At 41.0% G+C, this 13,893-nt stretch overlaps 1 protein-coding gene across 22 annotated transcripts in view; it reads right to left on the minus strand.

Annotated features, from left to right (window-relative positions):
- GRIP1 (glutamate receptor interacting protein 1) overlaps window positions 1–13,893 on the minus strand; it is a 325,281-nt gene that overhangs the window by 208,667 nt on the left and 102,721 nt on the right. The window lies entirely within an intron of this gene.

The following is a 13,893-nucleotide window of genomic DNA, read 5'->3' on the forward strand; positions in this document are numbered from 1 at the left end:
ATCTAATGTAGACAAAACTCTTCTCAGCCTTCAGACCCATCAGCAGGTCAAGATAAACTAAGGCAAACACAAACCACAAAACATTCTGTCTTCACCGGGACTGTATTTGAGGTTCCTAATGAGACTGTGGCCTGAGGCCTGATGTGGTGCTAAGGTACACCCAGGAGAACAGTACTGATGTCTGCTAATGAGCAGAGATGGGCATGGATTAAGCATCCCGAGAAAGCCTCCCCCAAAACCCAGCAAAAATCCCCAGGATTTAGTGCTGGGACAGCCCTGGAAGAGCTGAGGGCAGAAGTGATGGGGACCTCAGCTCCGGTCAATGCAGGCTGCGCTGCCCCATCCCTGAGCCTGCTCACACAGTCCCTCTGCTCCCAATTCCCTCTATAAACATAAATACGTAGGCTGTCAAGGAGGTAATAAAATACTAGCTAACTAAAAAGTTTTTAAAACATGAAGTTAAAAAGAAAACACACACACAAACACCTTTATCCTGCACTTCATTCATTCTTCCAGAAATGACAGGCTAAGATTTGCTTTTACTCTTTATCAGCTATTAGTAAATATCAGTATAAGAAATTACTGGCATCCCCACATGCCAAGTGTTGTCCATCAGATCGTTGGAGGCACAGAAGTGTTTACCCGAGGACAAGCAGGCAGCCTGCTGCTGGACAGGCCTGCGAGGGAGACATCGCCAACACACAAAATATGGTTTTTGTGTCGATTAAACACAATAGGGAACTCTTGTTCCCTATGGCAAAAAAAAAATAAAATAAATCAGAGCTGGGAAATAATTTACAGATACAAACCCAAAGACGTTTGAAGTGGTCATAGCCCTTGAGGACAGAGGAACTTTGCCTGTTAGGGAAGTTGCTCATTTTTTTCCTCTACAATTCAAATTGTCTCGCTGCTTGGAAATGTGGCTTATCGACACTTGAAGAGCAGCATAAGGGGATTTTGTACATTCAGTTCTTGAAGTAAGTTTCTGTTAAAAGTAAAGATTTCTGAATCACATATACAGACACACATATGTGAGTCTAAATTTCAACATCAAGTGTTTGGTGTTTTTTTTTTTTCCCTAATAATTGCTGTCACTATACAAGCTCAGAGGAAGGCAAGCCACAACCCACCTGCCAAGCGTCACTGTTACCTTCACTCAGATCTGTGAATAACTACAGTGTGACTGCAGACACGGAGACCTATCCTTTGTGTCTTGTTGTCTGCGTTGTGACCCCAAGCTCCAGAATTAAATGATTTATTCCACAGTGACAGCACGTCAGAAGCCCATTTCATTGCACAGCCTTCTGGTCTTTCACACATCTGAAGAAAAAACACTGAGCTGCTCTAGCAGAGATCAATATCAAAATAAAAATACAGCTTCTTTTGCCACTTTCAATCTTTTACATTCTATCAAAAACCTCAAGCTGTCATGTACCCGTGCATGCATTTTCTACTTCCATGCAAAGACAGGCTTATCTCCTGTCCAAAACCCAGACTGTAACTTCAGTATCCCTGCTGGCCTCCGATAGCAAAGGAAGCAGACGTTCACTTTCTTGGATGCTTTAATAACAACTGGATGCCATACAGCACAAAGCAGCAGCCAGATCTTCTCTAAAGCTGTACCTGAAACCATTTACCTCCAAATGAATAAAATAATCAATGCACTTGACAGGCAGTTTAATGCATTTAATATTTACTACAATAAATCTGTCTACTCCTTTTGCTTCAGTGGAACAACATTTTGGGATCGGTGTTAAATAGGCCTTGGTTTTTTCTCCCCTCCTCCACAATATTGCACTTTAAAGCATTGTTATTACAGGTTAAAATTTTCAAATTCTAAGAGAAGGCTCATGTATAAAAGATATTGGCAAGAATAATTGCCTTTTTCAAAAAAAAGAAATCAGCAGTAAACTGTATTAATCAATGATTATTGAATTCTGTGCTCCAGGCTAGTGGTTCCTGTCAACAGAGGTCCTTCAGATCCAGGTCTTCCACTTCAGTTTTAATGAACAAGGCTGAAATCATGCATTGAAATGAACTAATGCAGAACTAATCAACTGGCTTTGTTTCTGAAGTCTGAACAACTTCACCTGTGAAACAAAATGGAAGAAAAAAACATGTGCTTATGAATTATCTTAGGGGAAACGATCCAAGGTTGTTGATCTTGCAGTCAAAACATCCTCTTATCTTTGCCAGAAAGTGGAACAGAGTACAGAAACACAAGACAAACATCTGGAAGAAACTACTGACCTCTTAGAATAACCATTTTATTCCAGCCATACGCATCATTTTCATCAGGGTTCACTGCTACAGACCCGTATAAACATAACTAACCTTCGTCAGCGGGACTACTCAAGCAAACGGAATTACTCACGTGCACTGTGCTCGCAGGACCAAGTTTTTAGCTGGCCTACAGCAAGGCACAATCCAGACAATATAAAGCCTTGCAAAACCACTGCCAACTCTACAAATCTTCCTGATAAAATAAACACCAACAGCCAGAAAAGTGCAATCACTGCAGACGTATTTTTGAGAGCGCTTTGTTTTCCCACACAGCGGTTATAAATAAATAAACAAATAAATCTCCCCATGCATTTTAAGACGCGTGGAAAAAACACATTAAAATCTAACCACAATCACTGGATAAAACAGCTGAATTTGCTTATGCAAAGGCTATTTGAATTTCACTTCCTGGGCTTCTTCCCAGGACAGCTTCCTATTTACATTTTTTTTCATTTAGCCTTAAGTTAAACCATCCCCAGATGCCTCGGGTCAAGCCTAAAGGCAGGCCATATACATTGCAAACTCGAGACTTTCTGTCACATCAGCAGCCTTCACGGCTTTCTGTCACATCTTCTTTCCGTTTTGCTGAGCAGCACACACATTGCAGCTAAAATAAATAAGGAAAAAGAGCAGCAGGCAGCAACAACACCAGTAGCTTGTGCTTTCTCAAAGAAAAAGACATACTGTAGGTCAAGAACAGGACTTTCCCATTTTGTACTAATACAGGACACACGCAACTCTATGCATCCAGCATTTTTATTCAGAACGGGGAAATAATACGTCCCTTGCTTGACTGAGTGTTAAAGTGGTCGCAGATGGGATATGCTACCTCCTCCCCTTCGTGATACAACTGTTGAATTATTTTATGACAGAAATGCAGGAAAAAGTCTTTCTTCAATTGAAAATCCATGATGTACTCTAACCGTAGCTGCACTTCAAGTACTTTAAAGGAATTTAGACTACATTAAGAAAAAGAAATGGCTCCAGGCTTGCAATTCAGAAAAATCATGAAATTTCTACTTCAGGAAAACAAACAAGACAAATATATATATATATATATATTTAAAAATACCACAATACAAGGTGATCTAGGTGTGTCTGAATTTAATACCAGCGTGTGTTCTCTCACTTTGATATTACCACCTAACACACTGTGGTCCTTGTTACTACGCTAGTCTGGACTTTTAAAATTTCCAAATTTCCGAATGCCACGAGCTAAATCTAGGGGCCTGACAGACAAACAAGCTAGTGGTATCATGTGAAGCAGTGATCATTCCCGATCACTGCTACAGTAAGCAGAAGAACAACTCGGGACAATTCACTTAACCATCACAGATTTTTAAGTATTGCTGATTTCTTAGATTCTTTTTCAATTTAGCTGTGCATTTAAAAAACTATAAACTTATACCAACAAAATATGAATGGTATTTAACAACAAATTTGGCTGTTTACAGAGAAGTGATCATGAGTTTACCAGTTACTTTCTGTAGGTTACTCAAAATCAGGTCCAATTTTTCTCCTTATTTTTCACATCTCCATTTCAGTGAGCCATAGTTTACATATATCTAAGGCCATACAGCTGCTGCTTCTTATTATCCGTTAATTATCGTACAGGACTTCATTTTATCACAAAATGAGGGAGCACTAATCAAAACTACATTTTCTTTACCTGTAAATCCACTAATGCTTTACCAGGGCATAAAATACCAGCATACTGAAGCTTTATAATAATTAATCCCAAGCAATTACTTTCACAGATTTTAAAACATTGTCTTAACAGTGAAATGTTGTGAGAAAGATGCAAGGTTTGAGCATTTCCCATAAACTAAACTTATTTTCACACAGTGGAACAGCGAGCTACCTTTGCCGCCTTCTCTGCTTCCATTGATGTAAGCCTCTGAACAATTATATGAGCAGCACTACACCTTCTTAAGACTCTTAAACCAACAGCTAAGAAAATTCTATCATTACCTGTTATGCAGAAAACAACTTACTGTGAAAGGACACGTTGCTGTGGGAATGCAATTATCTGCAAGACACAACAGACCACCAGCTCTCCGGGCTGCAACTACAACAACCTTGTGGGGTTTTGCTAAGTCTCCGCAAACCACTTGTGTGATGCCTAATTTGTCCTGCTAAATCTGCAGCCGTTCAGATTCCTTACAATAGCCCAAGTTTAGCGAAGTAAGGGGAAATTTAAAAAAAAAAAAAAAAAAAAAGAAGCTAGAAAGGGGCATTGTTTTCTATCCACTCTAGAACCATGCAAACACTGAACTGCGACACCCGAATCAAAGAGCCAGTTACAAAGTGCTAATGTTCATTACCTTCTAGATCCTCTGTGTTACGCTCAGGAGCAGTGGTATTTTACAAGGATGGCTGTTACTTCTCTGAGTACAGAAACCTCTCCCTGTCTGCTCTCTTCCAGCACTTGTAGTGCAGCGCGGGTTACTCCCCGCCTGAACAAGCCAGCAGAGATGTACATGACAAATAGGACAGCAGAGGAGTGTTATCTAAAAAACCACACATTTAAATATACCTCTATTTTCATAGTTGTGTTTAGAGCGTACCAGGAAAAATGTAAGCAAATCATTAATGCACTAAGCTGGAGAAGACTTCTTTGTTTTCTCCAAGCAGGGTATAGCAACAAGTGAATGGCAACTGATGGAAAAGTGCTGGGAACTCCGGAGCAGCTTCTCTGGAAGTCTGGGAAGCTCAGGTGAAACGTGGTCAAGTTACAGAGGAAGCACTTCAGAGGCCACCAAACTGTCACTGAACTCACAGGGACTTCAGAGACCAGTGGCTCCGCAGTCTTGCTGCACTCCGCTTGATTTAGTTATCCACGGGCAGCTCTAACCACATGGGCAGCTTTGGTCTCTCCATTTCAGAAGCCACCCCCGTTCCCCTTTCAGCAATGAAATGAAATCCAACATCTGAATGACATACCACCTGAAATTCCACTACCACCCAACAGAAAACCCATGTTCTTGCTTTCTGATTTGTAAATGCCACCGGACGCGTTTAGATTTACTGACAACTGACCTGAGCGCTGCTTCTGCTTGAAGCGCTCTGCCAGAGATCCAGGCTCCCTCCCAACTTTCCTTCACAGGCATCTTCTCATTTCCCCTCAGGTAGGCTGTCAGATGTGACGTCCCTGCCAGACAGCGTGGCACACATCCCTTTTGATTTCTGAGCATTCACGCTAATACAGCTGGCACTGCAGTCCACAGCTTCTGCTAAAACTTAGCTGTGAAAGGGTGCTGCTGACTACACAATTTCTACCGGGCTTCTACAAATGGAGTACAGGTAGCAGGTCATCAGGGCTATAGATTACCTCCTACTCTAAACTGCAGAAAAAAATAGGGAAAACAAAGCAAAACAAAAGCTTGTTGTACTGTGTATTTAAAATACCTATCCGTGCATGTACCATTTGTCATTTACTGCATTTTTTGTAGTACTTCGTGAATCTGTATTTATTTTATTTTTTTTTAATAGCGTTGCTACCAGTTGACAGAACAACAACAAAATATGTTGTTGAGTGAGGAGTTTCCCCCTTCTGGGAGAAGGACAAGGTTATCAAAAAGGCGTAGACCTGAACAACCACAGAGCTTGTTAAACACAGCCAAAGGGAGCATCTGGGACCAAATCTGAAAACACGTGTTACTGAGTTAATGCTTCCCACAGCATCTGTCTACTTTTGGTTTCACTTTCTTTTTTGTGGTTTCATTCAAACAGCATTTTCCCCAGAGCTGTCTTTAATCTCCCTTCTCTTCTCCTTCCTTGCCTTCTTCCACCCTTCTTGCTACAAAGAGCACCAAAGTGCTACCCGTTCAGTCAGATTCGGTGGCCACTCACCCAAATGTCACTCACCATCGCAACATCAAGGAGATTTTGGTTCACTTACGGCAAGTATTACGCCCATAATATACTGTTGTGAAATTTCCACTCCATGCAAAAAAGTCAAGAAACTGCTGCTCTATTTTCTCTACTACATATCCACGCACACAAAACGTTAAAAAAAAATAATAATCCAAGTGCCAAACCTTAGTTTTGCCCTCTTTTGCCTTACAGCATAACCATTAACTGCCCCATCTCCCTGTCTTTCACAAGACCTTGTCTCATTTAATGCCCCAAATAAATGACTTTAACTACCTTAAAAATTATTCAAGACCTTGTTTTCCCCTCATTGCTTGAACTGTAATTCCATACCTTAGTTCCCACACATTATTCAAGCCTTTCTCTCAGGACAGACATTAATTTCTTCCGGAGCTCTTCTATGATGCTCATCACTAGAGCATCTGAGGGCTTAGCAAACATTAATTTACTTTCATGGCATACCGGTGAAGGAGAGGTGCCATTAACCTCATTTCACAGGTGGAGAACTAGAGCACGGGGAGATTATCATCAAAGGTATGCAATAACTTAAAGCTTTCAGCCTGAGATGCCTTATGGCTGAAATTTCAAGGCAGTTAGGCTTATATCATTTACATATATACAAACCGTGCTTCCCTTGGCCTGCTACAGCCACTTGTGCCCAACATCAGTCAATTCAAGTTCTTGAGCCAGGCACAAAGTAAAGGAGGGAAGGACCCAGGCATGGTGCCACACCAGCCCATCACAAGTACAGTGAAAAAAATGAGCTTGTATTCCTTAATTAAGGCAGGCCAAATTAAGGTTCTACAGGCAACCTTCGTTCTGGCGCCTTTTAAATTCTGAGTATGTCTTCAAAACTGCAAGTCTTTCATGTCGACTTCTGTATAATCGTCTGGTTTTCAGAGGGAAAATAGAAAACCCTCTGAGAAAATTTGGCAGTGTCCAGATGCACAGGTAATCACAAGAACAGTTCCTAAATCAAGGATGTTGAGGAAAGGAGGAAGGTGGAGCTGGGGGCTGAGTGGGCACAGACTCCTGCAGCCAGCTACAGCCTCACCTCTCCTGTGTCTGCACCTCTGAACCTCTCCCAGCTCTTCTCTGCTGAAAAACATTAGATAAAGTTGCTTAATAACTTCTGCACATACGACGATGATTATGAAATTTGCCTTTTACAAATACTGCTATGGTAAACAGGTGTTTATATACATGATGACGATTAATTATAGCTGCTGGGGTGGCCTACTGAAAAAAAAAAAACAGCAATAATTCAATAACTGTTTATAAGATCATCAGCAAGGAGCTTAAATTGTTGTTTCCTTTTTAGTTCCACTAACTGAAGTTTTCTGTTGGAACTGATGGCCAGCATTAAAGCAGACACCTCAGTAGTTGCTTTTACCTCTCTCTTTAATCTTAGTTCATAGAACCTGATGTTTTATTCACTTCACAGTAACCAAGGGGGAATAAAATCTTATCACTTGAAGTTCTTGATGCAAATTGATGAACCCATGATTAGACACATGAACTTACATCATTTCAGGAAGTAGGAAGCTAAATATCTGTCCAAGTCTCTCTAAATTTCATTGTTTGAACCCAAATATCAGGTATTCGAGACATACCAAACTATAAAGGCTACTCAAGTCTCTAAAACACTGGAGGTGCAGTCTCATAGCAGCTACCACTAGAAGAGGAGGAAGGAAAGAATAAATTTCTTGAGCAGGGACAGTCAAGTTCTTTAATAAATTAGCAAAGGATGGGACCTGAAAGTAAAAGAAAGAAAAGTAGTACAGAAATTCTGCACTTGTAGCTGCTAGCAGGGAGAAGAGTTTACACTTCGTGCAAAGAATTACATAACTCATGTCTCATGATTTCAGTGACTTAAAGTAGAATAAGCTAGTTTTGCTCAAGTAACTCTAAAGCAACGCTTTACCATCTGTGTTCTGCACTGCCCCAGGAGCCTAAGGGCCACTTGCAGGAGAGCCACAAGGGGTAATTTAAAAAGTAATCCTACTGCTAGCAAACTTAAACCAGCCGTTTCACCACTGCTTTACAAAAAATGTAAAATCTGCATGGCCTGTCTCACAGATAACAGACATTTCACCAAAGCCAGCACTTGTGCACAAACCTGCCTGGCTGGAGCAAACACACTGCGCTGGTGTTGCAGGGCAGCAGAGGTGTGGGTGTCCCCCAACAGACCCTGCGACTGGCGGCTGCACTGGTGCACAAGTGAAGAAAACAATTTAATTATCTTTGAATTTATGCATACAATACAGTGCAGCTAAAGTTACTATCCAAACAGCTTAAGAGTCTACAAACACGAGCCCCATCCCAAGAGCTACAAACTCTTTTAACTAACACGAAATAGGAAATGAGTAAAATAAAATTTCATTTATGCGTATTTCTTAAAGGCTTACAAGACCTAAATAATTTCAAGGGATGCTCAAGTGCTGTTAACATTTTCCTTTTTATAACCCATTCCTATTAGTTCAAAGTGAGAATAATATGTAATTCCTCTCTACTTCTTGGGTTTTTCTAGTAAGGTTGCATTCACTAACGACCATGACAAACGAGACGGCAAACAGAAATGGTCACCTCCAAAACACACACACACAGTTCATCAGAAGCCAAGTGACCCTTTGCAAGACGTTGCTTGTCATGAACTACACAAAACTGCGTTTGATGCAATGACCACCTGTTTAAGAACACAGAATCTAATATACATGAAGATGGAAAAGCAACAGAAACAGAAGGAAGGTGCAACGTCTTTGCCTGAAGAGTGCCTGAATTTTACCCAGTGAAAAATTTTACAATTGGCAGCTGCACAGAGGAAGTTTCAGCCTGCAAGTGTATGCAGAGAGACAACAGTTCAATAACTTGCTTCTTACTTACTATAACTATAGTAAGGCTATAACTTACCTCTTCTTTCATTCACAGATCTCTGAATGGGACAGTTGATACTCTCTGCCCTTGCAGTAAAGCTCCAGTAGAGTTGTCTCCTTCATCACTGCGCGTGGCTTGCAAACTGACCATAGCAAAAATCTCCCTGGACACAGGCATCCCTTCCCATCCCATCTAAACTGGTGGTGCTGGGGCTACACAGATCCCAGGAAAAAAGTGACGTATGGAAAAGAGACAGAAATATTGATGAACTATGGTCCATTAATACAAATCTCCAGGGTTCGACAATCATGAAACAGTCATTAAGTACAAGGAAATAAGAAGCTTTAATAATTTTTAGTTATTTTCTTAAAGATTATTTTTGTTGTGGTTTCAAGGCTTGCCATGTGCTCTGCTCACTCAGGTTATCAAGCCTTTTTTCATGTAGCCTGCAACAAATAGATTTATTACCTTTGGTCTCATGAAAACTGAGATTTTACTGTACTGCCATGACAAGATCTGGGATGGAAGGAGCAGCAGCCCAGAAGTGCACACAGGTACCACGAGACATCCAATTGCACAGCAGGCTAGCAGCACGCACTGTTTGTGAGATAAAAAGCAGTTGTCATCCTGCATTCCTCACCCTTCAGATCAATTACCATCTATGCAACCTGAGATAGAAATATTCGGTGCCCTTGTCACCGCACTACTCATAAAACCATCAGCTCTTTTACAACCCCTATCAAATCTACGAGAGCAGAGCAAACAAGATCTATTTGTGCCACTTTACAAAATGGAGAAAATCTTGACAAGTAAGAATGCTGCTGGCCACAGCATCAAGAACCCATAGGTGTATTGCTTCCCTTGGTGTTTTTCCTTAGCACTATTCAGTATCTGGTCTCTTCTATCTGTACTTAACACAGTTTTAGAGCAACTTAGGTTATGAAATGCAAAGCTATTTGTTAGGAAGATTTTGGCAGCTGTGGGAGCTTCCGCACCATAACACTGAGTCATGTTGGAGAATAATGCACAATCTGAGCAAGTGGTGGCTTTCTGCTGACATAATCACAAGTGTATCATACATTCAATATCCGTTTTACCTAATTATTCTTGATTTCAGTCAACAAAGAGGACATCTTCAATTCTGAGTTATACGAAACTTTCAGTTTTCCTTTCTGCCTCATTTGCTAGGCTAAGAGTTGGGGGACACGAAGGAACTCAAATACCTTACCTTCACTTTCCAGTGGAGACACAGGGACAGACAGAGATGGGACAATTAATGGAAAGTAGAAAAATTATCACATGCATTTTGGAGGCAAATTCAAAGATGTTAATGTCCTAACAGTGACGAATCTGATGATTCTCATACATTAAGAGTGGAAGAATTAATACGAGACATCACAGCTTTTAAAAGATTTTTTAAAATCTATAATTAAGATACCATTTCAAGGAGATAAAAGTAAGCTAAGTATTTACTGATTTGAGAAAACAGCTGTATTGGTCTAACCTTGGTATACTTCAAAACACACTGAAGAAAAATAAAATTAAAACCATAAATTGAAATAAAAGGGAGAAGAGAAAAAATACTACATGACCAAAGATACCCTACGGCAGACTACTTCATCTAATATATCAGTGCTCCTGTCAAATGACATAGGCAAGACCTTGACAAAGGTTACGATAAAATTATTTGCTTAACTGTGGGTGACTACATGGAACATTTTAAGGGGCAGAGCTTAAAAAAAAACAAAAAACTTTTGGGTTAGTGGGAGTTTACTTGTAGACTATTTTACGTGTTGGTTTTTGGGATCATTCTTTAGTATTTTCATGGCACCAAGACAGAACATAAAACCTTTATGCCAATGGAGTATGCTGCTGACATCATGCTGGGAAGAAGAACAGAAGAGAAACAGGTGAAAACTGAGGATCTTTCGGGAAGAAATGGATGACAGAAACCAGAAGCAACATAAATGAGACAAAAATTCCCAGCACATGTTCGAAGTAACGCACCCTGGTGCCGCCCAGGCAGATTGTGACAACCATATTTTATATCACCTGTGAGCCTCCAAAATCCGTTTCCATTCCACTGGAACAAAACCAAGACCTTTCAAATGTTTTGCAAACTAAAGAATTAACACTGCAATCAGCCTGGAGTGGGGGAAGGAGGAGGCTGTGTTTGTTTTGGTCAGGGGTAACCAGTCTGGCTCCAAAAACCCCCTCCTGCTCAAGACCAGGCCGCAGCTCGGAGGTGCTGGCACAGCATCCTGCCTTCAGTGAAAGGACATATGTCATCTTGGGAAAGGTCCAGGCAGCTGTGCCACACAGCAGTCCCGCCGTTTGCTATCAGTCCTGGAAACAGTATAACAAGGGCCTTGTTCACCCAAAGCCTCGTTAAAAGGAACAGGTTGAATGGTACTGCCATAATGCTGCACGAGATAAATATAGCACTTTTTAAAGCACTTTCTGTGATAAGCACCAACTTGTCCAAGTAGCTTGGGCAGTTTTCGTCGCCCATTATGTTCACTGTGCAAAGTCCCAGCGAAAGGAGTATGACGCCTGCAACACTAATGTCAATCAGTGTTTGTGTATCGAGAGTATTATTTTAGTTATTCCAGCACTACATAGCACAGAACGAGACTCTCAGGAAAGATAAGAGAGCTGATGTTGCGTGTCAAAGCAAGGCTATCCACTTAACGCCAATGAATGAAACGCCCAAGCAAAAAGACGTCTGACTCAAGAGCTGGGGTCTCTGTTCTACTTTGGGAGTTTTAGGTATTACTGCACCTTTCTTACCTGCTCCCCAGTATTATTGTGATTTTGGTCCTCCATGGCAAAGCTTCAGAGGATTAAAGAGAGTATACTTAACGAGAGGAGCTACAGTACCCGGGCACAACTGCGCTGAGGACAAACTAATGTCACCTTTTTCCTGTGATTCCCAGAGGCCTGTTCTATTTATAACTTTGTTTTGTTTCCGTTTGATCCTTTGGTTATTCTAACGTACTTTCTGCATTTTACATTAATTCAGTCTCCCTACAACACCCTAAGCAATACTACGCATGGGGGGATGAGAGGATAACAGGCCCGTAAAGCAATTGGCTCAGACAATCTTCAAATGCGCTGGCTAATTGGATACACAGCTCATAAAAGACGACCCTTCAGGAGGGATGGATGACAATGCAGAGAGAGGAAACAAAATCTGAAAAAGCTCCTACTCTGTTCGGTTGAATGAACAACAGGTCTTTGACTTCATTAGCTCTGATATTCTGAGAATCATACCCATAAATACCACCTTATTTTCAAGCACACATCCTTCTAAGCATATGAGTACAGAAGGAAAGGCTAGTAAAAGCTCTGCAATTACTCTAAATTTGCACTGTAAACAGTATAACACCAGACCATAATTAAATTCCGAATGAAACATTTCATTGTCTCCATTACACGAAACGTCTCCAATTTCCAGGGAGCATTATAGCAGCTCCGGCAGCCTCTTTGCCCATTTTGTGCGCTGGTTTCAGCAGCCACCACGCCTATCCGACCAAAACAGCGACGCACGCAGCGCGGGGAAGGAGCGGACAAAAGGACCTTTGAGGAGCGATTGTGTTGGATGTTGTGCCTCTGTACGGGCTCTCAGCTCCCCAGCGGAAGACGAACAAACACATCCCCACGGCCCGAATCTCCTGTGACGTGCTCTGTGTAAGCAACTGTGAGAAGTTGCAAACTCCTCGTGAATCCAACTCTGCAGGACCAAGCACTGTGTTGACTGTTCAATCTGTTTTTTTATGAGCACTAATATAAACAACACTCCAAAACCTGACACACATTCAGTCGAAAATACCTCTGACTTCCACAGGCTGAGGGGTGTGATATCCATTTTTTTCTAAGTAGAATAAAATGAAAAACCTATTAGACATGTGGCTCAATCTTAGTTCCTTAAATTAAGTCAAGAGTAATAATTTATTAATCAACATTCAAGAAAACCTTACTACATGTGACAGTTTTTGGAGGGGTTTTGCTTTCTTATTTAAAAGACCTTCAACAACAAAACAATCAGCTAGGGAAATATTTTGACATCCTGCTTTGACACATTCCTTTTATTTGCATATTAAAGCAAAAAAAAAAGTTACGTGCTTTCATTAAGTTGTATCATTTTCATATTTTTCAGTGCTAAGATTTAAAATTTTTAGTTCTTGTGTATTTTATGCCAACGTTACCTGTTATGACTGCAGTGCCCCTGAAAATAGGTCTTTTCTTATACGAACTCAGTCTTAACAACATAAAGATTATCAGCATGGTAAATTTTCTTAAAAATGAAAGGAGATAAAGAATGTATAAGGAAGAAACCCAGTAAACAATCAATCACGCTACATTAGTTTACTTTTAGAGATAGGCAAGCGAAGAAAACCAAGAGGAAAATCACTTGCTTTAGTATTTTCCACAGAATAGCAGAACTCTGTTGCTGTAAAGCAGTCGCATTCATTATTTTGTCTCAAAACAAACGTAAGGTTCTTATGATTTATTTCCACAAAATGGACATGAAACCAGATGACACAAAAAGGATGTGACAGCTACTCCTATAGTACATGAAGAAAAAAAAAAAGTGCAGCAAACTTCAGCTGCTCAACAAAAGGCATAGCTTCACTGCAAAGCTCCCAAATCACCAGCCAGAAGAGCAGAACCCTTTTAAGAAGATCATTTCTGTGCCTGGCTGGCTCTGCTGTCAACACCTTGCACCAGCGGGGCTGCACACCGGGCAGGGTCCCACACCCCCTGGTGTCCCCGCGGGCAGTTTTGGGCATTCCCCCTCCTCTGGCTGAAGCGGGTGGCAAAGTCTGATCTCCAAAGCCTGGCAGGGGCAGGGCACAGAGC

This window comes from Anser anser, assembly GCF_964211835.1.
Source record: "Anser anser genome assembly, chromosome: 1".
Classification (NCBI taxonomy): domain Eukaryota; kingdom Metazoa; phylum Chordata; class Aves; order Anseriformes; family Anatidae; genus Anser; species Anser anser.